The sequence below is a fragment of the Mustela lutreola genome, chromosome 8, assembly GCF_030435805.1.
Source record: "Mustela lutreola isolate mMusLut2 chromosome 8, mMusLut2.pri, whole genome shotgun sequence".
Lineage (NCBI taxonomy): Eukaryota > Metazoa > Chordata > Mammalia > Carnivora > Mustelidae > Mustela > Mustela lutreola.
The window spans coordinates 74,119,659-74,144,698 of NC_081297.1; the positions used below are offsets into that span (position 1 = coordinate 74,119,659).

General features: G+C 38.1%; 1 protein-coding gene and 1 pseudogene across 1 annotated transcript in view; one reads left to right on the forward strand and one right to left on the reverse strand.

The window, feature by feature from the left end:
- Positions 1 to 22,909, reverse strand: part of LOC131838194 (small ribosomal subunit protein eS1-like) — a 41,250-nt pseudogene extending 18,341 nt beyond the window's left edge.
- The window catches only part of SLC2A13 (solute carrier family 2 member 13), a 374,984-nt gene that overhangs the window by 135,372 nt on the left and 214,572 nt on the right, over positions 1 to 25,040 (forward strand). The window lies entirely within an intron of this gene.

The following is a 25,040-nucleotide window of genomic DNA, read 5'->3' on the forward strand; positions in this document are numbered from 1 at the left end:
GCTGTTATTTTTCACACATGAAAAAATTAGGCTGTCTAATATTCTTTCTTTGGAGGACTGCTTTTTATCCTAAAATCATATTCTTACTACTTTATAAATTCTTTTTTTAATGAAATTGTGACAGTAGATGGTAGCTCATTTATTTTTGTTTCTGATGGAAAAAACTGAAAGCTGCCAGCACCTTATAGTTCACAGTCCTCATTGGTAAGTCCACACGTTCTTCAGGCATCCATTTTCCTCTTCTTTGATTTTAATCATGCTAAGATCTGAGTAAGGTGCATCCACTGTTACCTTAAGGGTGATTTTAAAAGGAGAGGGAATCAGCAGTTGTAGCAGGGATTACAGCTTTATCCCAAACACTGACCCTCACTGAGGCTTCTTCCCTGGATGTCTCAGTGGTAGCCTCTGGGACCTTGTCCAAGGCTGGCCAGTACAGGGAGTGGAGCTGAGGGAGGGAGCCGGGACTTCATGTGGGTGGGGAAGGCAGTGGCAGCCTCCCTTCACAAAGCCAGTAAGGGAGCTGCCACTGCCTGAGGGGACCTGAACCTCAGGAGAAAAGGTTCCCCTGGACAGCTACCTGCAAGGATTAGCAGGTAATCGGCACAGGTTGTGTTTCCTTCCTTAGCCCGTGAGGCTATTTTGCAATGGTACCAACACAGAAAAAGTGTTTTTGAATGATACTAATGGCTGTTTATGAAATGTATAAACAAATGCACAAATGAAAGAATGAGTGAATTTTGAGGGTGGACAACAGGACGGTAGGAGAAGGAGGGAGGGATGGACAGATGTTGCAATGATGAAAAAAGAGAGAAGACATGGGCCTCGATGCCTAGGTTTATAAATTTAAAGCATTTGAGACTAATCTGTGGGGTGTGTGTGTGTGTGTGTATGAGGGGTCTGGATGTTTAAGAAACATCCAAACATAGAATTGGGCTTTCAGTAAAGCTTTTATTATAGAGACAGTTGACACTGCTTAAGGTCTCTGTACTGTGATCAGACAATGCGTCCACTAAGTGTGGATGGTAGGATATTGAAGTGTTCCTAGCACAGCTGCCAGCAGGGACTACATTAAGCCCCAGTGTCACTTCTGTGGGGTGGGGACATCTAGTTATGTCCCTGGAAGGAATTGCAGGAATCTCTTTGCCTTCTTTTGCAGTGTTCTCCTAGCACTATAACACCACAGCCCCCATTTCCCAGACTTCATGTTTCTCTGGCAGGTGCTGAGATACTATTCGTAGAACTTGGTAAAACCAGACGTGAGTATGGACACAATTCATCTCATACTTTTGATCATGTTAAAAACTCAGGGAGAATGCCCTGCTAAAACAGGAGCTGGAAGTTAAAGTCTTAGCCCTCTATGAAAAATACTCATTTCTTTATTATTTGAATTTTATTTATACTTTCATTGAGCATTTATTTATTGGATGCTCTGTGTGCTTGGGCACCAGTCAGACCCTACGGATATTGTGGAGAAGAGAGGTAAGTCTCCGCTCTGGTAGAAAGAATTCACTTTCTAATGGGAAGAGGAGAAACCTACAAGAAAATAAATATGTGTAAGACAGTTTCGTATGGTGAGAGGTAATATTTGAGAAATAAGATTCCAGAATGGCTATAGATGTCAAGGATAGATGTATGGCAGAGGAACTCTGAGGTCCTTGATGGTGAAAACTATTTTTTTCTCTTTGGTTTTCTTTTTAAAATCAGAATTCTAGTCCCATTTTATAGGGAAAACTAGGAGAATGAAATTGAACACTGTGCCCCCCCCAAAAAAAAACTTGACAACAATAAACATTATTGAGAGCAAGTTTATATTATTTAAAGCTTAATATATTTTACAGTAATTTTTTATCTATAAAATTTTATTGGGACTGTGGCAATTTACAAAACAAAACTGTAATTTTCTTATTGTTAATTTATACCCTGATCCTTTTCTGGATCATGGGGATCACTTTCTTTTTGGGGTAACTCTCTCAGCTAGGAAGTTAATAGTCTTTCCTATAATGCATTTTTGTGCTTCAGGATTTTGTGGGAAATGTGCATATGGCAATGATATTTTTAGCCCTTTTCATATCAGACAATCTTGAAGCTTCTTTCAGGACCTAGTTTCAGTTTCATCTGTTTTGTGTAAATTCGTCCTGCGCAGCCCCAGTAACCACCTAGACAGGACGTGCATTTTGGATCGTTCACTCATTCAGAAAATATTTGTGGTTGCCTATTACTTACCGTCACTGTTCTGGATCCTGAAGATTTAGCAGTATTCCAAAAGAAGCCCTCTTCAAGTTTTCTTTCTGATGAGGAGAGGTGACCAATGAACATGAAAACTTAGTGAAAACAGGTGGTAATAAAAGTTAACGAGGAACAGGGACAAAGTGATACAAGATAAAAGACAGTAGACAACAATGGGACAAAGGGGTTACACTTCTTTGTAGGTTGGTCCAGGAAAGTCAGAAAGGTGGCGTGTATTCAAAAAGCAAAAATGGGGGAGGTAAGTAAGTCATGCAGCATGGCTGAAGCAGAACTGCTTGGAGGGCTTCAGGAGTTAAGGTCAGAAGAGCAGATTATGTAGGGACTGTAAGGATTTGGGCTTTTATTCTAAAGAGAAGGGGAAGAACACTGGAGGGTTATGAGCAGAGGACGGACCTGGCAGACATGGGTTTATAAAGACCCACCTGGCTCCTGTGTTCACAGTGGACTGGAGTGAGACAGTGGTAGACTCAGGTCCCTTAACTGGTGGCTACTGGAATAATTCAGCAACAAGAGGCTTATGTCTACATGATTGCTACAAGGAGAGTGAGAAGTGGTAGAGTGTAGAGTTGGCATATTTACTTATGCATTGGAAATGAGGTATATGAGAAGTTAGAGGAATTAAAGATGACCTGAAGTTTTTACCTGGAACATCGTGAAGATGGGTAGCTGTTAATGGAGAGAGATCGTAGGAGAGGGAGGTAATACTTTGGGGAAAGGGGGTTAGGAGTTTGCTTTGGACTTAGCTTGAGATGACTTTGGACATACAGGTGAAAAAATTGCAGACAGTTGGGTGAGCAAATTTTTCGCCCAGGAGACAGGGTGAATTTAGAGATGCGAATCTGGGGATCACTGATGTATAGATGGTGTCTGCCACCATGATTTTCACGCATGTTTCAATTACAGCACTTACTGCACTGCTCTATCATTGTTTGTTGATAGATCCGCCTGTCTAGCAAGATCCTTCAGGACAGAGACCGAATTTTACTAGGCATTTAAATATTTTGTTCATGACAGCCTGGCCATGGTGTGAAGCTGTGGGTTTCTTTGAGCAACTGGGTTTACTTATAGCTTCATGCAGGGAAAGTCATTTCTCTTAAAACTGAAGGTGCAGTTTAAAAGCTACCAGAGGGGGCAGTTGAGTTGTTGAATGTACAGTTTGTGGCCAGAACTTAATATTTTATCATCTCTAAGTATTTAAATCTTTCTCCCAATTGTTGTTACCCTTGTGCTTCTAAGAAATACATTCCTTTGGGTAGCCCAACTCAGTGCAGTCATCATCTTGGTATAAGTGACAACTTTAATCCAGACTAATGCTCATGTAAACCCTGTAACCTGTTGGCTAGGTGTTCCTGAGATTTATGCTCTTTGAAATTGGTTGGCTTGGTGAGTGTGGTGAGTGTGACCTGACCATGGTGATGTCTGTCTGTAAATACTACCCCCACTCCTTTTTTTTTTTTTTTTGGTCTGCTCTGAGTTAAATCAAGAAATTGAGAGTATTTAGAAATCAGTATAGTGATGAACAGTATAATTTTATGTCTTTTGAATCTAATAAAACAAGTGCTTGTATTTTGCGTGTCTTTTTTTTATTTCATTTTTCTAGTAATTTGTTTTTATTGTATTTAACAAAGTATCAGTCTGCAACAGATTGGAAAATTTTCAAAAACTGGTCCATCAGATAGTTTGAGAAATAGCATACTGGTTCATTATATCAGAAAACAGTTCACTAATAAAGGACTCAGCTAAATCAGTAACTCTCATAGCGGGTGGAGTGGATCAAATGTAGCCAGCAGGCATGGTCAGTATTTCCAGAAAATGTGTGCGCTTTGAAAAAAATTCTTCGCTCTGTTTTTCATGTCAGGATTTATTGATGGGGATGTGATCTGGCAGCATGAAAAGAGGTAGAGAACCACCCTAGTGCAAGGAACATGAAAGAATTAGGGATTTGTTTAATATTTTGTTGATCTCAAGTCTGACGTTTTGGTGGGTAGATTATAAGATAAATGACAACTGCTAGGTTTTATAAATATTTCCTTTCAGCATCCAAACTTTAGGTGTGTCTTCCGATGTCAGTGTGTTGTTTGATGGTTTTCTAAAAGCAGCCCATCTATGTACCAACTACTTAACCTAGTTTCTTAGTTTCTGGAACATTTTTACTCCTTTCATTTATCTTTTTGACGCTTCAAAAGGAAGTTATTAGGAGACACATTGTGAATTAATAATCATTTTGCTCTGTTCCTTAATACTTTTCTTAATCATTATTACCTCCCATGAATAATTTTATTTCATTTTTATTAAATAAGCGATGGTCATGAGCTTGAGCCTGGCGGGCATCACAGAATGCCGTTAATGGTTAACATGGTGATTTCAGAAACAGAAAATGAACAGGTGTAAGGAATAGAAGTAAAGGGAGCTATGGGAATTGTATGTAGCAAACCGTATGACACTAAGACACAGCAGGATGGACATATACACAGACACATAAAGCACTAGAAAGACCACAGTGGACAGACCACTGGAAACTGCGGTAGCGGAGTCCTCTAGGCTGTGAAGTTTGAGGTGGTCTCCCTTTGTTATTTATTATCTCGGAACTTCCTAGAAAACCAACCTTACCTGCATATTAATACTGCTACTCTGATAGGAATTTTATTTTTTTTTTTACCAATCACCTTACCCTAAACATGTAAATAGCCTAACTATAGGTTAGAGAAGTAAATTGGTAGATTTGATATTCTAATTAGGATGTTCTTGCTTATGAAGAGTTTAAAAATGACTGTCAAACTCTTTCTTCTTGGTGATTTCCCCAGTGACTGCCTGTAGACTCCTTCTTTGGTCTTTGTAAAGCTATATGACAGCAAATCTGTATCGGTTAATGAGCACTTGAAAAGCTATTGTCTAAGGACTGTTTGTTTTGCTGCTCACAAAGCTGTAAAGATGTTGACAAAAATCTCTCAATTTTTTTTTTTAAAGATTTTTTATTTATTTATTTGACAGAGAGAAATCAAAAGTAGATGGAGAGGCAGGCAGAGAGAGAGAGAGAGGGAAGCAGGCTCCCTGCTGAGCAGAGAGCCCGACGCGGGACTCGATCTCAGGACCCTGAGATCATGACCTAAGTCGAAGGCAGCGGCTTAACCCACTGAGCCACCCAGGCGTCTCAAATCTCTCGATCTTTGTAGAAAGCTCTCAATTTTAGTCAACAAGGGCATTAGCCACCTAAAAAATTAAGTGAGAGAAACTATTGCCTACTATTTATGAAACATTACCAAAAAAAACAAGTGGTTTTGATTAAAAAATAATCACCCGGGGCACCTGGGTGGCTCAGTGGATTAAAACCTCTGCCTTCGGCTCACGTCATGATCCCAGGGTCCTGGGATCGAGTCCCACATCAGGCTCTCTGCTCAGCAGGGAGCCTGCTTCCTCCTTTCTCTCTGCCTGCCTCTCTGTCTACCTGTGATCTATGTCAAATAAATAAATAAAAATCTTTAAAAAAAAAATAATAATCACCCTAAATAAGAATGACTGGAATAAATTTACTGGATGTTAATAACCCAGAATTTTTGCGTTAAACCTTCATAATTACTGGTGGTAATGATTTCCTAGTAATTTCCTTCTCTATATATAATATAGCAGATTGTATACTAGTTTCAGTACCAGAAATTTACATTTGAGGCGCCGGGGTGGCTCAGTGGGTTAAAGCCTCTGCCTTCAGCTCAGGTCATGATCTCAGGTTTCTGGGATTAAGCCCCGCATTGGGCTCTCTGCTTGGCAGGGAGCCTGCTTCCCCCATTCTCTCTCTGCCTGCTTCTCTGCCTACTCGTCATCTCTGTCTGTCGAATAAATAAATAAATAATCCTTTTAAAAAACAACAAAAAAGAAATTTACATTTGAAGTCTGTACAAACAAAAGGTAAATCAAAAAATTTAATTCTGTGTACTTTTTCTTCATTAAACCCCTTGTTTATAAAAAAGATGACATTTATTATTGCTGTTATCCTATTTTGTAAACAGTTTATTAAACATTGAGTGTGACTCTACAAGTATGCATTTCTTAACCAAGAAGAATTTACCTTTGGAGATGCAGCCATTTATTCCTCAGAATATTTCTAATTTTATTAGAATTGCCTCAAGAGCCAGTTCTTGAGTCACAAGACAATATGTTCCATTCACTCAACAAATATTTATTGAATGCTTACTTGTAGAGTTCTCTGTAGATGCCAGAGACACTATGACAAAAACACATGTTTACTGAGCTCATAGTGCTTACAGTGATGTAGGAGAGACAACGGTAATGAAAACACACATTAAATATTCTTACTAGTAGTACTGAGACCTTTAATGAAAGGAAACATGCTTATGAAAGATAATGATTTAGAAAGGAAGGAAGTGGAAGTTTAAGGAAGGCAAAGGATGAGCAATAGGTTGGCATAGCTCATTAATTTATAGATACTTCTTTTCATCTCGGATGCTTTTATTCAACTAAAAAATTCTTTATCAGTAAAGCTCACCTCTGAATGACTCCACTCCTTAAGACCAATTGTGTGTGTGTGTGCGCACGCACGCACGCACACAGGATGAAGATTTGTGATTACTGAGCGCATTCAAAGTATGCCGCTGGTTCTGAAGATGGTTCTAAAAGATTTCCAGAAATATTTTAACCTGTAATATCATCAGTAAAATAATTCCATAACCTTCTTCCCAAGGTGACTTTGAAAGAGACAGGTTTCTAAGTTTTGATATGTTTCTTCAAAAATCAGCCATATTTGGGGCACCTGGGTGGCTCATTCAGTTAAGCGTCTGACTCTTGGTTTTGGCTCAGGTCAAGATCTTCCGGGTCATGAGATTGAGCCTGGCGGGCATTGATATCTTCATTGGTATTGGGCTCTGCCCTCAGTGAGGAGTCTGCTCCAGAATCTCTTTCTCTCTCTTTCTCTCTTTCTCTCCTTCTCTCCCTCTGGCCCTCCCCCTAGAAGCGCACACACATGCTCTCTAAAATAAATAAATCTTAAAAAAAAAAAATTAGCTGCATTACTTCATAATCATTCTTAATGTAATGAGAATAGAAAAAGCCCGTACCTCTTTTTAGTAAAGCCCACTCCACTGCTTTTTTTTTTCTAGAGAAAGTGAAGGCTGGGACAAAATAATCTCTAATTATGAATGAAATCCTGTTTGGCTCAGTTACTTGTTCAATGTCGAAAAAAAAAATAGAGAAGGTTTGATATGTGGAAAGATTAGGGTCTCTTTTGGACTTTGAAGTCAGATAAGCATTGACCTTAGCATGTACTAACTCTTCGATCTTTGAAAAGTTACTTTCTGAGCCTTTCTGAGCCTTTGTTTTCTAATCTGCCAAGTGAGATTAATACTATCAATTTCTTGGGTAATAGTGCAGATTAATTTATATAGAGCTTGAATGTAGTGGATGTCAAATATTACTAGCTCATGCCAACTTCCTCTCTCCAGTTCCTTCAAACCCACTTTCACCACAGATGTCAAACCTAATGAAATCCAGTCACAAGCTTAAAATACGTATGTTGTTTTCTGCTTTCCTTTCTGGTTTTTAACATTTTAATTTTGGGTCAGAAAACATGTTAGTGTATTACATGAGATGACAGTGGAAGAGTTATGGGAAGAGTAAGACAATATATTTAAGGTTTTCTAGAAGGAGATTTTATTCTGTACGTAATGATAAGGCCAGAAAGCTTCAAGAGATCTAAGCGTCTAGAAGGTGGGTGTTTTGGTATTGGTAGTTGGACACTATTCAGTGAAAAAGTTTTATATAAAATATTTCACAAGGTAAGTCTGGTCTCTCTCATTCAAATTACTTATTTCTCATCAGAAATTAAAACATTGGGGCTAATAATACATTATATGTTAATAAGAAATTAAAAATTAAAAATTTTTAAAAAGTTAAAACATTATATTAAGTAGAAACACCAGAAATAACATTTATGAATTAAGCATTGTAATTTGGAATGAATCATGAAACTAATAAATCATGTTTAAATATATTCTACTTCAGCTAGAGTATCTCTTTCCTGTTCTCCGCTCTCGGGTTATTTATTGACACTTCGTGGTTCTTATCAGTGCCTACCATGATAAGTGCCATCTACGATGTAAGCGTCTTGAAGGCAAGGGCCATGTCTCATTTATCTTGGTACCTGCCATTTAGTACAGGGTTCTGGTGATGACGATAAATTGCATTTGATGGTAACTAGAAAGAACCTTCTTTAGGGTTGTCATAATAGGTATCTAATATGATTATCTAAGGGAGCAGCTATCTTAAGGTCTGATATTAGACTTATTAGAGGACAAGAAGGTGAAGTCCTGAACAAGGCTGATAGGCCATGACTACAATTCTTTTCTATGAGTCACATCACTGAATGGTGGTGTCATTGTTGCAGTGTATGAGTTGTTATATTTGGGCACTTAGCTTACAAGGGAGTGCTACCAGTCTGTTGTTAGTGTACCTAATTATTTAGAGTGTTCAAATATAAGAATATGGTTTGACGTTTATTTATGACTTCGGACTAATAAACAAATATATATTATTGAACATTTACATGTTTTGACTCTTTAGAGTTGCTCTATCCATTTGTTATGCATGTTAACAGAAAGTGAAGTAAAATCAGTTGCGCTTAAAGAGCTACATCTGTTCTGTGCATGGGTTGTTTGAAGTTTGGAAAGCTATTCTGATCAAATGAATAAATCTTCATTCAGACAGGTGGCTTAGTTGAATACTTATAACTTATTTTCAGATGCCCCCTGGGAAATCTTATATTTGGCTGCAATCTCTAAACTGTTTTATCTGCCAAGGATAGACTGGGAATGGGAAACTTCAATTAAAATTAATGGGACTTGTCATGGAGATTTAAAGAATTTTCACTACTCTTCAGTGGCACTATAGTAATAATGTAGACATTGTCCAAGTAGTCACGTGAATAAAGCTATTGTATGGACCTATTTTTGTATGGGAATTCAGAATGCAAATAGATTATCTTTAGAAGGATGCATGTAGTTAAAATTATTGTGTTGGTTTAATATTAGGGAGTACAGAATTTTCTCAGTTGCCTCTCTTGGCATTGTTTTCTTCCTATCCATAGCAGAGTAACAAAAAGGTAAGCAGGCGGAGGAAGGTGATTTTTTCTCCCCCTCGATTTTCTAAAATCATTATTTAACAAAAAGTATACAGTTTGCCTAAGTGAAACTTGCTCTCCATATCCATCTGTTAAATAGTTGTCTCTCTAAACCAGAGGCATTTGTTAAAAAGGATTGCTATAGTGAGTAACAGTTTAGCCCTTTCCAGGCATAACAAAGGATTTTGGCCATGTGACACAATAGATAAATATTGGAGAGAAAGAATGCATGCTTTTGAATGCTAGTATGAGTTTTAAGATTTCTGAATTGTAAAATTAAGCTTTAATTCAGTTATAACACATAAAAGTGCCTGAATGTGAAATGTTTGATTAAGTCAACATTTAGGATATGTTGACAAAAGAAATGAATTTTGCCTCTTAAGTGTTCTGTGAAAAATTATGTAAAACTTTACAAAGAAAATTATGGGGAGTAGGAATTATTTATTGAAACACATAATGTAAAGCTTCTCAGTTTATAGGCAGTGATATTCAGTGATAGTCATTGTTCCGTGCTAATTTTCTAAAATTGTAAACAAATTGCTATATGATACCTTAATAAGTTTGAACATGTCTTGGGAAAAATTCTGTAGTATCTACATTTGGATTTTCATTGAAGAAGTGCTTCAAAAACACTGGAAGGGAAAAAAAAAAAAAAACACTGGCAGGTGATATAGAGACTAAAGAAAACTTTTGGAAGCAATGTGAAGCTTTTTAAAATGCGGTCACAAGAACTCAGGACAGGGAGCTAGAGGCTGTTGAGTACACACATCATCTCATTTTGTGCCGTCATCACCCTGCTTTAGAGATCAGCATAGTTAGTAAGAACGTGGGTTGAGGTCAGATCTGGCCTTGTGTCCTCTTTGTTCATTGCTCTGTGGGAGACCTTGGACTTATTATGGAACTGGGGCTGCAGGAGAATACATTGGCTAAGAGACAGGCTTTGGAACCAGGTCCTCAGCTAAGTCCTAGCTCTACCAGTTAGCAATTCTGTGATCCATGAAACAGGGATGATAACACTTACCCCATATATTTGCTGTTAGAATTCAATGATGTGTATATAATGACGTTGATGTCATTTGTGGAATATATTAAGTGCTAAATAAATGATGTCAATGATGAGGAAAACGCTGCTGGCAGGTTGGGAGTAGGACAGCAGAGCTCATAAGAAATCCAGGCACGTCTAATTTCAGAGCGCATGCTTTTTCCTCTGAATCTGAAAGAGATCAGAAAGAATGGTATGGAAATGTGCCTTGAATCAAAAGCTCTTGTAGTTTTTGAAGCAGAAGAATCCTTTTAACACATATGCAGGGCACAGACTGTCCTGGGAATAGGCATTAGAGTCCAGGACCCCAGCCAAATAGAAGTTAGTCTAGTGAGGGAGATAAATAGTAGACAAGAAAACAAATACATAACCGACTTCTGGTAGTTGTAAGTGCTATAAAGAAAAGGCAGCCTAAGTGAATAGATTTAACAGAGAGAAAGAGGACTCTGGTTGCTTAAGCAGCAGGGTAAATGGAGGTTTTATTTTGTCCAAAGTGAATTGCTGGGGAGTCAAGAGTACTGTTTTGGCTAGCACAATTTGAGATGGAGATTAGATATTGAAGTGCAGATGTGAAGTAAGAAGTTGGGTTTGTGAGTCTGGCACTCAGAGGTGAGATTGGCATGGCAATGTCATGGGAGTCATGGGGTTGGAGGACATCAGTGGCGAATGTATTTATGGAAAGAAAAGGAGAGATCTGGTCCCCAAGGCATTTCAAAGTTGGGAGATCCCATAGAGGAGCACAAAGGATCCAGTGATGTTGGAGTAAAACCAGAAGAAAATGGTTTCCAGAAGGTAGCGATCAAAGTGTTTGAAGAAGGAAGGGTGGAAGGAAGTTTACCATTGAATTTGCCAATTGGAGATACTTAGAAACCTTTACAAGAGCAATTTCAATAGGTTGGTAGAGGTGAAAGCCTAATTAGAATGGGACTGAGGAGAGAAAAGGAGGTAAGAAAGTGGAGATAACAGGTATAGACGATTCTTGAGATTTTCTGTAGACGAGAACAGAAAAATTAGGTATGAAGTGGAAGGTGATGTGTTTTTTTTTTTTAAGTTGATATTTTCAGTTTTATTTTATTGTATCAAGGTTGTATGCTAATGGGGAGGATCCAGAGGAGAGGGGAACTGACATCAGGACAGTGGGAGGAATAAGAACAGGAGCATGTTCTCCTTCAGAGCTCAAAGGGATAGGATTCAGATCAAAAGTAGACAGGTTAGCCTTGTACCAGGGGGTATGGCAGAGCATATGGGTCAAGATAAAGGGAGACTGCTGTTCTGGTGAGAAAATGAATTAGTTCTCTTCTAATTGCTTCTGTTTTCTCAGTGAAAGAAGAACTGAGGTCATTAGCAAGTGCAATATAATGGATGAGTCATGTTAATTAACCTTAATTTGCATAAACTGCATACTTGGGCAGCAGGCTCTTGGAAGATACGTTTCCCAGCAGAAGGTCTTTGGGTTTTGTGGGCTATGTTCCCTGCTCTACTTGAACCATAAATGCTATTCATGTGTTTTTACCATGTGATTCTTACAGATTTCACTTGAGCAGTAAAGTGTGAATGAAAGAGATCCAATGAAGAGCCTACTTTATACCTTAAGTTTTTCACTATATTTTATCAGTTAGTTTCCTAAGAAGTAGGGCATCACAGTCAGTCTTTATGCATACTGTGTTTTCATTTTTCATTGTAGGCATGTATTTTGCTCCAAACTCCAATATAAATTATAATGATTTATAACTATAAATAGTATTTTTAGTGAGTCAGAAGGTCATGAGAGGTCACCTATTAGTTTATTCACTGTCATAAAGAAAACATGGCATAGGGATTTTCATACATCTAGGGATTGCTGGTACTACAACCTTAGCCAGTTCTGAAATGATGGAAATAAGTATGATTAATAAACTTTTTGTACCATGTGACAAGGATGGTAACATTTCAAGTCATTTGTTAATATAAGACCTTAAAAGAAATAAATGTTATTAGATGGAAAACATTGAAAGGATATATTTTGTATAAACCAAATTATCTTTTATTCAGTTCAGTAATTAGTGAGCACTTACTGTAGGTTAAACACTTCGTAGTAGATAAAGAAATGTATAAAAATGGTCATTGTACAAATCAAAATAAAGTGATGTAAGAGGAGTTTGAAAAATAGAGCAAGCTAATAATTCTGACATTTGAGTCAGATCAGGGAAGACCCATGGATTTAAGATGTTATTTGAGCTGGACCTCAAGGGGTGGTAGGATTTTGGAGATTTGGGACTGGTTTAAATATTCCAGGAACATGACAGGCTTGAACTAGGACATAGAGGTATGGCAGTATATATGTTCTCTGAGTAGTGATAAGTTCACTATGACTATGCTATTGTGGGAGTTAGATTTGAAACTCAATGCCATGCAACTTTGAGCACCATAATAAGTCTTTAAGTATTGGGGAAACTTCGAAGTTATGTCATGAAGAAAGGGGTGAAATGATTATGGCTGCATATTCATTTGATAAAGCCGAACATGGGATGGAACTTGGGGATAATCTGAGGACATTTGACAAGCGTATTTGTTGATCAACCCAAAGTAGGATATAAGGAGTGAAGAGAAACCAAAAATGAGCTTGTATTTCTAGAAGAAATTTTTCTATACCTTTTCCAAAAAAGAGCAGGGCTAACATTTATTTTTGTCTGTATAACTGTGATTTAATGATTTGATTTTGAATTTGCTAAGTTCTTACAGTTGTTCTGGGTTGCTTGGTTGGTTATATCTTGACTCATTTCCTAAGTTATTTTAGGAAACTTACAAAAATACGTTCAAGAAAGTGGAACTAAAATAAAAAAAAAAAAAAAGAAACATAATGCTGTGGGAAATTAAGAATTAGAAGAGGAAATCAACACCAGGGGAGAACTGATATGTAGCTGTATCTTATTAACCATAGAGGTGTACCCACTTAATGATAAATGGTGATATATTTGATTCTGAGCCCCCTCTCTGCCATAACTACAAAGATAGTGCCGTCAGTTATATGATTCTCACTGTCCATGAGGGGAGAAGAAGAAATAATACTACTTTTGCTGGCATTTCCATTTCTTACATGAGACTTTCTAGAGGGGACACCCGGTGTGGGAAGTGAAAAATATCCTCTGTGATAACAGATGCAATGATATGATTTATAAAGTTAGTTGTTGAAGCATCAGGACACCACTTTGATGATCAAGAAGGGAGGACAGGATTATAAGTGAAAACTGTGTGTTATAAGAAAAAGCCATGGGTGCATGGTTTTTGTTGTTGCATTTTTAAAAATGAAAACATAGAACTTTGGAAATATAAGAGACTGTCTACAAAAGAATTTAAGGGGTAAAATCTTAAATAATGTTACATTAAGGATGACTGAAGAAAAAGATCCAGCAATGGTCATTGAAATGGAATAAAATTTTAGAGGAGAAACAAAATTCTATAAGATCAGCGAAGGCAGGGGATGAGAGAGATTTACAAAAGAGTTGGTTATAGCATGAAATGTGAGGAGATAAAGAGGATGACTACCTCACTTTTGGTATTAGCAATTAGAATTTCATCAATGACTTTCTGAGAGAGTAGTTTCATTTGAGCGGTGGAGGATGGGGTGGGGGTGCTTACATCATAAAAATGCCAGAAATCAAGAAAATGGATGTAGACCTATTCTTCCAGAAATGTAGAGATGATGAAATCGCAGTTTTGTATAATTGGAGTGGAGGTACTGCTTGAAAGATCCCAGGGGTGGAAGGAGACAGTAAGACAGGGTATAGAAATGGGAGCTCAGAGAGGAAAGAATTACCTTCATTGAGCTAGAAGAGGTAAGTTATATCAGAGGTATATCATCAGATGGCTTCTGAACTGGATTAAGGTTTGAGGTAATTTGCAGAGTGAGATGAAGGTATGTGTGGTTAGGGACTCTAGTTAGGTCATCACTTGTTAGGTCAAAATGCCATTTCGGAACAGACATTTTTGAGGTTATTTAAATGCCATTTTCTAGTTTTAAAAATGCCAGTTCTTTGTCTTATTAGAAATAATTTAGCTTGCCTTGGCCCTTTACAACCATTCGACTCCCACACAGATGTATTTCTTTTTCATTAAAAGACCAAATGGATATATAACAACAAAGTGAAAGAGCTTTATACCAACTGCCTAAATAGAATATTTATGAATAGTACTTTTTAGAAAAGTGCTGGAAAAATGGCTTTCACTATTTTCCTAAAACATTTATAGTAACTTGATGAATAATGAATGGGAATAATTTATAAAAGCTATATACCTCACTCAAATAGAACATTTGTTTATACTCCTACATAACAGTTACATCATGGCTATTTTTCCACACAAAGAGCCATATATTTTTAACATAAATGTTGCTAAATTGGTTTCATTCACCATAGTCATAGAATCTTGATGCTTTGAGGGACCTCAGAGGACAAGATGTTCTAGGACATCCCTGAGGAGCATTCAGCTGCACTTTACTTCACTTCTACTTAAATTGTGGCTTCAAAAGATTATGAATCATACTAGAAGATAGTCTAAGCCATGAACAAGTTGAATAGCAGGATTAGAACCATTTCCACATCTCAGTGTGCTTGTTATATATATATATATATATATATATATATATATATATATATATATATATGCATAACCAAAAATAGGTAGAAAGAAATTTTATTTTGTATTTGAATTTTGAAGTACAGAGGGCAGATTGCATTTTTGAAAGACTAAGCTTCAGCATTCAGAAAAAGTAGATGCATGAAAGCATTTCTAAGTAGAAAATCAAGTTTCAGTCAGTATTTTAAATAGACACATCCTGACTCCCTTCACAGATTGCCACTGACCATATGGTAGCTGCAGACATGCCTCAAAATAAAACAGCCATATGTAGATTTTCAAAAACTGACCTCATCCCTAGAGAGCCATATTTATCTAGAAGAGCATCTCAAACTATATCAAGTAAAATTATGGTTTGTGTCATGTTAGAAGATTAGAAGATTCTGCCTAATGAAAAACAATCACAAATTAAACACAAAGCTGCCAAGGAAATAAGGTTAGATACCCACAAACATCTAAAAGCTAAGGCATCTGGAGAACTGTCTCTCGAATTCCCTTTGCCCAGTCATTATAGGCAGTAGGATAACACATTAGGAGCAGCATTAAAAGCTCTCGTGTCTCTGGGTGTGAATATGGATTGAATGAAATCACGTAGGGGATGATTAGTTGGGAGTGCTGTTCTCAGGCTTGCAGACACTGAATGCAAATATCGGTCTGCTGCATGTGCTAATTGAATACCAGTCTTTTTCTGGTTCCTACCATACAATTTCTAGAGTGGGGCATGTGGAACTCACTTCTCCATTTCCTCTGCCAACTGTTCTCTGTTGAAATTCTGCCATAGTTTCTCAGAACTTTTAGAGTTGTAGGCATGTGCCTATGCATTATATGGAAACATAGAAGTAGGAACAGAATATTTGTAGCAATTTGAAATAAATGTACTTATATCTTCAGTGATGCCCTGTTTTCATCAAGTAAGCATGGGGAAGAGGTCAGAAAGGGAATCAGGAAGTAAAGGTCTGCAAGTGATAAAAGATTTCTGTAATGGTGATCATTGTAACTAAAAAACCTCTATTTCTCTGTGTGTGTATCTCCACATACACATCCATACACATATATTTTTGTAGAGAAATGCATATGTGCGTACGCATAAGAGAAAACAGAAGGTGTTCTCACCCTCATAATGTACGGGAAATCCCAGTTTCCCATAGGCATTGTGTTACATTAGCAGATCTTGCCTGTCCAAATTTTATTTAAGTCTGGGGGCTCAGGGTTATGCTATGTGCATAAGGTTAATCAAATAATATTAATTACTCCTAAATATTAATTGAGAACTTTATTTCCTTTGCTTTCTTTTTGATGTAGTGGTATTTTATAGGATTTTATTGAGTGATGAATTGTGTTTCAGGTGTAGTGCTATATATCAGGTTTGTCTTAAATTAAAATTGTGATCTTGAAGGAAATTACTGTCATAGGCCAAGAACTCTGAAAATTACACTTTGCCGTAAAAAAGTCATTGGCATTTCTGAACTGATTTTTATAATACATGAGTAAACCTAAACCACGTCCTTTAGAAAGCTGAGTCCCTCACATATATACATATAAGGAAATATTTGTGAAAATTTATTTCTTAGTCATATTTTATTTCTGGTAAATTTGAAGATTACTTTATTACTTTATCCTAAGCCAAATTTAGAACTAGTTTTTGAAAGTTATTTGAATTTACGTAGATTTATCAGTCTTTCCTACCTTTGCAAGTTATCTCATTTTGTTCTTTTCATTTTGCTATAAGTAACAAGATGAGCCTTTGAAAGTAAAGCTTAAAACTTATCTTCAGTAAAAATGATCAATTCCTTATGGGAATCCAATAGCTTTTTTAAAAAAATTAAAACTAAAGTACCAGCTGTTAATGCATATAAATTTCCTTGTTAGAATTTATTTTAGTAATTGATCTCATGAGCTTGGAGTATTCAGTTAACCATTTTAGGCCATAAAATATTTTGGAGAAGAGAAAATGAAGGGTTTATTGTGGTATTGTATTGTTCCTAGCACATCTTTTTGGAAAAATGATGCTGGGTTCATGCCAGTTAACTAAGACTAGTCAAGTCACTTAAGTTATATTTGATTTGGGAAATACAGTGATTATATTTTGTCATTTGTGTTTTACATGTTATGGGTGATTGGTGGATATATTATTCTTAATTTTGTAGATTAAGACAAGAAGACTAAATGAGCTCTCTAATGAAGTTTTTTTGTTTGTTTGTTTGTTTGTTTCTTCCTTTTGAAACCCATGTTTTTATTCATACTTGCTATGTAGATTGCCTTTCCAGTGAGGTCTACAGAAGTATCTGGTGTTTTTTATTAACTCAAAGCAAACTCAGCGCCCACACAGAACTTTGGTGGGAAGACCTTAATTGGCAAGAGAGCCAGCCTATGGAGCAGCACTAAGAGAGATGTTATTTATATGCTGATGTAGGATACTTTCGGTTTGCCGCTGTAAATAAAATAGATTGTAGAATCCTGTAAGTAAAATAGATTGTAGAATCCGTCATCCACCCTGAGGCCTCCAGAATCAGGTACACCAACTCCCTTGGATTTAGCAAGCAAACATTTATGGAGCTCCCTTGCAAGCTTTGTCTGTTGTATTCATGGCATAGTATGACATTTTAAATCTCACACATCTTAGCATACCTGAACCAACGGAAGATGCAGTTACTGCCCTGTTCATGTTTCAGTAGCATTTATATTCTGCCCTAAATGTCACTTATTTTTGGAGTGAAACCTTGATAAGTGAAAGATGGAAAATGCTGGAAAATCCGTATTTTGAATCAACTCTTCATTTCCATGAACCCAATCTTCCATCTATATCCTACCCTGTTTTGGAGAACTTAGTACTAAGTTATTTTTATAGCACATCTTTATTTCTTATTCTATAATTAATGACTGACATTGATAGTTTGTAACATGTAGGAGACCAAGATTCCCTCCACCCCTTTTTGTGGTGGTTGTGGTGGTGAGGGTAATTGGAGAGTAGGCAAAGAGAGGAGTGTGAGGCAGGAGAACTACTTTAGAATTAGTGAATATATTTATAGCCTCATATATTTGGTTCATTTTTATGTCTAGTTCTTGACTATTTGGGGGTAATTATGATTTTCTGAAAATCACACTAACAGAAAACAGTTTCTTTTCTTTAAGATGTTATATTTCAAGGTACCACATATGCTTGTAGCAATCATGGTTCTGGAATGTGGCAGGACAATCGTGATTTTTAGATATTCTGCCCTCATAAAATTATGAGCTGTTTAATTCAGCCTGATTCTTATCTTTTTGTTTTCTTTATTCATGGTAACTATCATGTATAAAACCAAACATAAAAAGAACAGTAGAGAATGTATGAATCCAGGTTAGATTTTTCATCTTTATTTTCTGTGGTATTTATGTATTAAATGCCTGAATCTAATAAAGGAACATGCCAATAGAATGTTATTCAAATAGTCATGTCAAATTTAAATATCTATATGAGTACACACTTTTTAAACCAAGAATTATACTTCACATATCTTAAAATATTCTGATATGATAGAGATATAAGAATATTTAAATTCTTGGGAGTCTACATATGGTCTAAAATGAAGGCAGAGAGTCTCCTGGGTGGCTCAGACTGTTAAGCGTCTGCCTCTGGCTTAGATCCTGATCACCAGGTCCTGGGATCGATCCTCACATTGCATCAGGGAGCCTGTTTCTCCTTCTCCCTCTGTCGCACCTCCCCCCTGCCACCCGCTTGTGCTCTCTCTCTGTGTCAAATAAATAAATAAAATAAATAAATAAAATGAAGGCAGAGAATGGGATAATTCTGATTTAACTGTGGTTGTATGAATAGTTTGAAAGCCTATATCATTAAATTTGATAGAACTGCCATTTATTACAGTGCCTGTGGCATAGATCATATTGATCTGTTACCTAGTGTTTCACTAGTAATCTGTGTAGGAATGTTAATTATAAAAGAAATAGAAATTATAAGTATAGAATCAGTTATTTTTATGTTAATGGAACTCTTTGAATTATTTTGTGGAATCTTGAAAGTAAAAACTGTTTAGCTAGAAGGAAAGCCTGTGTGATTTATTGACAGCTTTCAGCTTAAAACTTTCTAGTTCATCTATGGAGAAATTCTACCTGAGAGCTAATGGATGAAATCATAGCTTCATTATCTGAGTTTTATTGCAATACTTCACATGCATTACCACCTTAAGTCATCACAGTATACCCAAGAAGTACATGTGCTCACATAAGGAGGCATATGAAACCCAGAGAGGGTAAGAAACCTGCCCAAATTCGCACAGCTTCTACATAGCTGAGCTAGATTCAGATCTAGCTGATTTGATTCCCTAAGGTGGAGACTCAGTCTCTGCACTATTCAGCATAGCTTGTGGTTGTAATAGCCTTTAGCATATGCAGGTCATACATAGTCTTGTATCTTACTGGGGAATATCTACTGATAAACTGGGTAGGTGAGAGACTTTTTGTATCACTAAGTATAATAACTTGTTATGGGAATACTGCAGAAGACCCTTAGATTGAGTTTTATATTCTTTCACTTAAAAATTGCTTTGTCCAAAGACTTAATACTCTTAAGAATATAGTTGTTTAAGAAGACTATCTATTTACTTTAAAAAAGAATATTTCCCTCTGCTCAAGAAAGATTGTCTAAAGTAGTAATTTTTCCTGTTTTGTTTTTTCCTCAGCATCACACCACATTCCCATAGCTGTCAGCAAGTTCAGAGATTTCTTTTGAGAATTGCTGGGCTAGATTTAGGATTGTCATTATTTATGTAGATACCTCTAATGAAAGAAATATTTTAGAATTAAGATAATAACAAAACAAGGTTTTTTGGGGGGGGAAACCCAGCATTTTAGCAACATAAAACATTCTCAGCATCTCCCCTTATAAGTAGAAAAAAGCCTTTGCTTTAGCAACCTGGAATAATAATGACTGGATTAACACAGCCATTGCATACGGGCCTTAATGTACCATGATCAGCTCACAGGCACACATCTGTAGACAAACAGCTCAGCACAATATCTTGGCACATTGATTGCCTTAGAAGGATTTCAGAATGTATTGGCATAAATGCCAGACTGTGAAGGAATGATTGAGCCACATGGGGCTGAATTTATCAGTAGCAGCAGTCCATTCTTCCAAACAGGACACGTGCCAAGCACCAGCTTGTAATCACAAACATCATCTGCCGCATATTGAAGAGGAAAACAGCAGAGATACGCTCAGGATCTGAGTGGTCGTTTATAATGAATCACAACATTGTTTAGCAACTTGCGGTGTATTCAGATTGCTTTATTCTGGAGCTCTCTGTGACCCTCATTTGCTCTCGTGTTCCTGTCTCCTTCCTGCCCTCCTTTTCCCTCATATTCATTAAACAAATATTTATTGAATTTCTTTTATTGGCATGACCCTAGGCTACGTACAATGGGAAGGAAATGATAAAGCAGATGAAACCTGCGCCATTCATCCCATGTAATTTAGTATGGAAGAGGCATCAGCCACCTCACCTGCAAAACAAATTAGCCAGCCGTGAGAGCATAAGGGAGGTATAAAACTGACAGCGTGATTCAGGTGACAGAATATCCTCTTGGGAACATGGGTGACCTCATAGAACAGGAACACTGTAAGAGATAGAGACGTAAAAATATGAAGCTTTTTTGTGTAAAAACAGGTTACCCAAAGATTGCCGAAGCATAACATATTAGAGGAGAAGAATTGTGAGAGAAATCTAGAAAGATAGGCTGGGGCCTATCTTCATCAGACAGGCCCTGGTGGGTCAGTTCCAGAAGGGTTTGAGCAGGTAAGTGAACTAAGTGATTGGTGGCTGCTTTAGCAGGCAGGGTGGCCGCAATGTGGCGAGGCTGGATTGATCCGGAGGAGACCATATAACAAGGCTTTGTCACTGAATACAGGATGTACTCGTCCTGGGGGTCTCCACAAAGCAGCCAGTAGGAGAGGGGTGTGTGTGTGTAAGAGAGGGAGGCCTGGAGGGAGATCAGTTTATTATGAGGAATGGGCTCACATGGTTGTGGGCGCCGAGAACATAGCATAGTCTGCCCTCTGCAAGCTACACACCCAGCAGAGTGATGGTGGACGTCCCAGTCTGGGGGCAGGGAAAGACCAGTGTCTCAAGTCAAGCAGGTGGGCCGAGACAATAAACTCTTCATCCTCCTTTTGTTCTGTTCAGACCCTCATTGGGTGGGATGACGCCCTCCTGCATCAGGGAGGGCAGTCTGCTTCACTCCGTCTGCCGATTCAGGTGTTCATCTTACTCAGAATCACTCTCCTAGACACACCCAGAAACGTTTACTAAATATCTGGTGACCCTGTGACCCAGGCACATTGGAGGAACCATCACACCTGAAGTTTGTTCCCTCTGATCCTCCTAATGGCAAGTGCTGCTACTGCACCCACTTAGCCAGAGAGAAGATACAGGCTAATGGGCTGGATGCTCTGGAAACCCTCCCAGGGGCCAAGATGGAGCTGGAGTTTCAGCCCTGGTCTGCGCGGCCCCGTGCAGTGTCGCTCACCAGCTGCTGGGGGTCCAGTGGGGCAGCAGAGAGCTGGGGAGCCACAGAGGGTGCAGATGCAGAAATAAAAGTTTCTGATGTTTTGTGAAAAGAAGACAGGCATACGTACATTAATTTTCATTACAATTCAGCAACTTGCTGGGTATAGAAAGGAGGAAGAGGCAGTGAATAGCCAAGGGCCACATTTCTGATCCTGATTCACTGCAAAAAATCAGGTAACGCAGGGTCAAGAGCATCTTTGAAGTGAGGAATAATGACTTCGGTTTACTATGTACCTGAGCGGGCATGCTTTTTCTGGGTGCTCCCTAGGCCTGAATCTCATAGTGTATGAGATTACCTATCATAACAGTACCTCTGTTAGAGTGCTTGAACTGCCATGTGGTAGCTTATTTTATTTCTGTACGTGACTCCCAATATCAGGAGCTCCTCCCAGTTAGGGCGTCCTGTTGTTTCTGTTCTCGCCCAGAGGAAGGCTCCCAGTATGGGCCTCAGGCATGATTCGTGGGCCACAGAAGACTTGGCCGGACAGGCAGGAGGGAACGGCGGAAGTCCAAGGAAGAGGTCTGTTTGAAATGGGTGTCATGAGACTGTAGTTAGGAGCCAGCTGGAGATGAACGAAGGCCCCCCCAGCAGTAGGAAAGACCTGCTCCCAGACACACTGAATATGTCATGAAATAAGTGGGGTCCATTTTCCTAGTTATTTGTAAACGATACTCAGCTCCCTGGAGATGGGTGTGGTGAACTTTCAGAGTAGAGTGAAGTGAATGTTCTCACACCAGGAACTCTGGAATTAGGGCTAGGGACTGTGGCAAGTGAGGCCCTAAAAAAGAGAACAAGAGGAGTCTGAGGGATTAGAGTCATGCGCACAGGGCATGTTTATTACTGTAGCTTGAAAGTGCATGTTTTAGTGGTTTGTTATATTGTTCACAGTTCTTTTTTTTTTTTATGCAAAGAAGAATCCAGTTAAGTCTGCATATACAATGTCTTGTCTTTATGGCATGAATAACTGGGTAGCTTGAGTTCTACTAAAGGCTTATTAGTGTGTGACCTTGGGAAAGTCATCTGATACCTCTGTGTTTCATTTACTCATTAACACCTAAGGCTCTAGACTACTTAGGACTTTTCTGATGGTGAAAATCGGTTCCTAAGGCATGAAGAGCTATTGAAATATTAGAAAACCCATTGAGATTGGAGCAGATGCCTTAAAATCCTCATCGATCTGTTGGTGTCACTGTGGCTGACATGCCTCTCCTTCCCAAAGGCCTGTGGAGCAGGAGAACTGAGTCCTCCAGTGGGGTCAGGACAGGCTGGAGGACTGTGCTGTTGGGTCCTTGCGCAGCTTCATTGTAGCCCATTTTTCGGCCCCAAATTGGGAAGCAGTGAGGGTAATATTTGAAGCTGAGCAGTGATTATCCTGGTCACAGTGAGGGCCCTGCTTTTCTCCACAGAGCATCTTTTCCTATAACAAAGAATTTAGTCTGTGAAGACTGCCAGCAGTGGGGAAGCCGCCTACAGTTTGCATCTTGTAATTCATTAGTCATAATATCTTCTACTTCTTCTTAAGTTTTCTTCAGTAGATGGTAAAATCCATACATAAATAAAACAAAAAGAAAGGGAAGCATAAGTTCAAGGAAAACCTCAGAGATTCCAAGGACCCTGCATGCCTGCCTGTCCTCACTTGGTAATCTTGTCCCTGACTTCAGCAGCCCAGTTTCATCAGATATTATTGTTGCTTCTAATTAGTAACTCCTTTGTGCCCTTCCCTTAAGTGAAGGCTATGATCTTTGAATATTTGGATTTTTCTCCTGACCAGCCATTTCACCATGTCAGCCCTATTGACATCTAGAATTTATTTGCAGACGGGTGTGTGTGTGTGTGTGTGTGTGTGTGTGGTTTTAGCAGCTCTAGTGAAGCACAGTTTACATACAATAAATGCACATAGTTAAGGTTTAGAGTTTGGTACATTTTGACAGTTTTGTATGCTGTGAAACCCTTACCCCAGTCAAGATAGGGAACTTATATATCTGTACCCTTCAAAAACTTTCTGTTGTGCCCCCTTCCTAAATCCCTGTATAGGCAACTGCTGCTCTGCTTTCTGTCAAGCCATTGAGACTTGGGAGAAAGTTTTTAACTACAAACTCAATATTTTTAATAGGTCATTGTATGTTCAGGCTATTTTTTTGAGATAGGTTTGGAAGATTCTGTCTTTTAGAGAATTTGCCTATTGTGTCTAAGATGTTGAATTTAATGCCATAAAGTCGTTCATAATACTCCTTTATTATTTTTTAAATTATCTGTAGAATCTATATAAGTTTCATTTTTCTTATTCATGATATTTGTAACTTTCTTTCTTTTTTTTTTCCCTGATCAGTCTGTGTATTGGTTTCCTATGGCTGCTGTAAAAAATCCTACAAACTTGGTAGCTTCAAAAACTGTTCATTCTCAGAGTCTGGTTGCCACACGTTTGAAAATTCTTTTTACTGGGTTGAAGTCAAGGTATTGGCAGAGTCATGCTCCCTCCAGAGGCTCTCAGGGGAGAGTATGTTTTTTGCTTTTCCCAGCTTCTTGTAGGCACTGGCATTTCTCAGTTTATGGCTACATTGATCCAGTCTTTGCCGTTCATGGTCACGTTGCCTTCTGTTCTATCCTGAATCTCCCTTTGCTTTCCTCATAGGAATATATATATGATTGCATTTAGGGCCAAACCCAAATAATCTGGGATAATCTTTCCATGTCAGAATACTTAATTTAATTATATCCGCAAGGTCCTTTTATGCCATGTAAGGTAACATTAACAAGTTTCAAGGATTAGTACATGTGCATATCTGTTGAGGGGCCATTATTCAGCCTACTTGCAGTGTGACTCAAAGTTTATTGATATTTTCAAAGAACTGGCTTTTAGTTTCATTGATTTTTTTTTTTCCCCCTCTCAACTGTCTTTTTTATCTATGTCATGGATTTCCGTTCTGCTCTTTATTGTTCCTTTTATGTTGTTTATTTTGGGTTTCATTTGTCCCACTTTTTCTGGTTTTGTAAAGTGGAATCCAAGGTCATTGCTATAAATTTTCCTCTGTTTTGCTTTAGCTCCATTCCACAAATTTTTGTGTGCTGTGTTTTCATGTTTATCAGTTCAAATACTTTATAGTTTCCCATTATTTCTTTGACCCATAAAAGTATGGTATTTAGTTTCCTTGGGAGGGAATTTTCCAGTTATTTTCCAGGTGTTGATTTCTATATTAATTACATAATCGTTGGAGAACATTCTTTGTATGACTTAAATCCTTTTAAATTAATTGAGACTGGTTTTAGAACTGAGAATATAGGGGCGCCTGGGTGGCTCAGTGGGTTAAGCCGCTGCCTTTGGCTCAGGTCATGATCTCAGGGTCCTGGGATCAAGTCCCGCATCGGGCTCTCTGCTCAGCAGGGAGCCTGCTTCCCTCTCTCTCTCTGCCTGCCTCTCCATCTACTTGTGATTTCTCTCTGTCA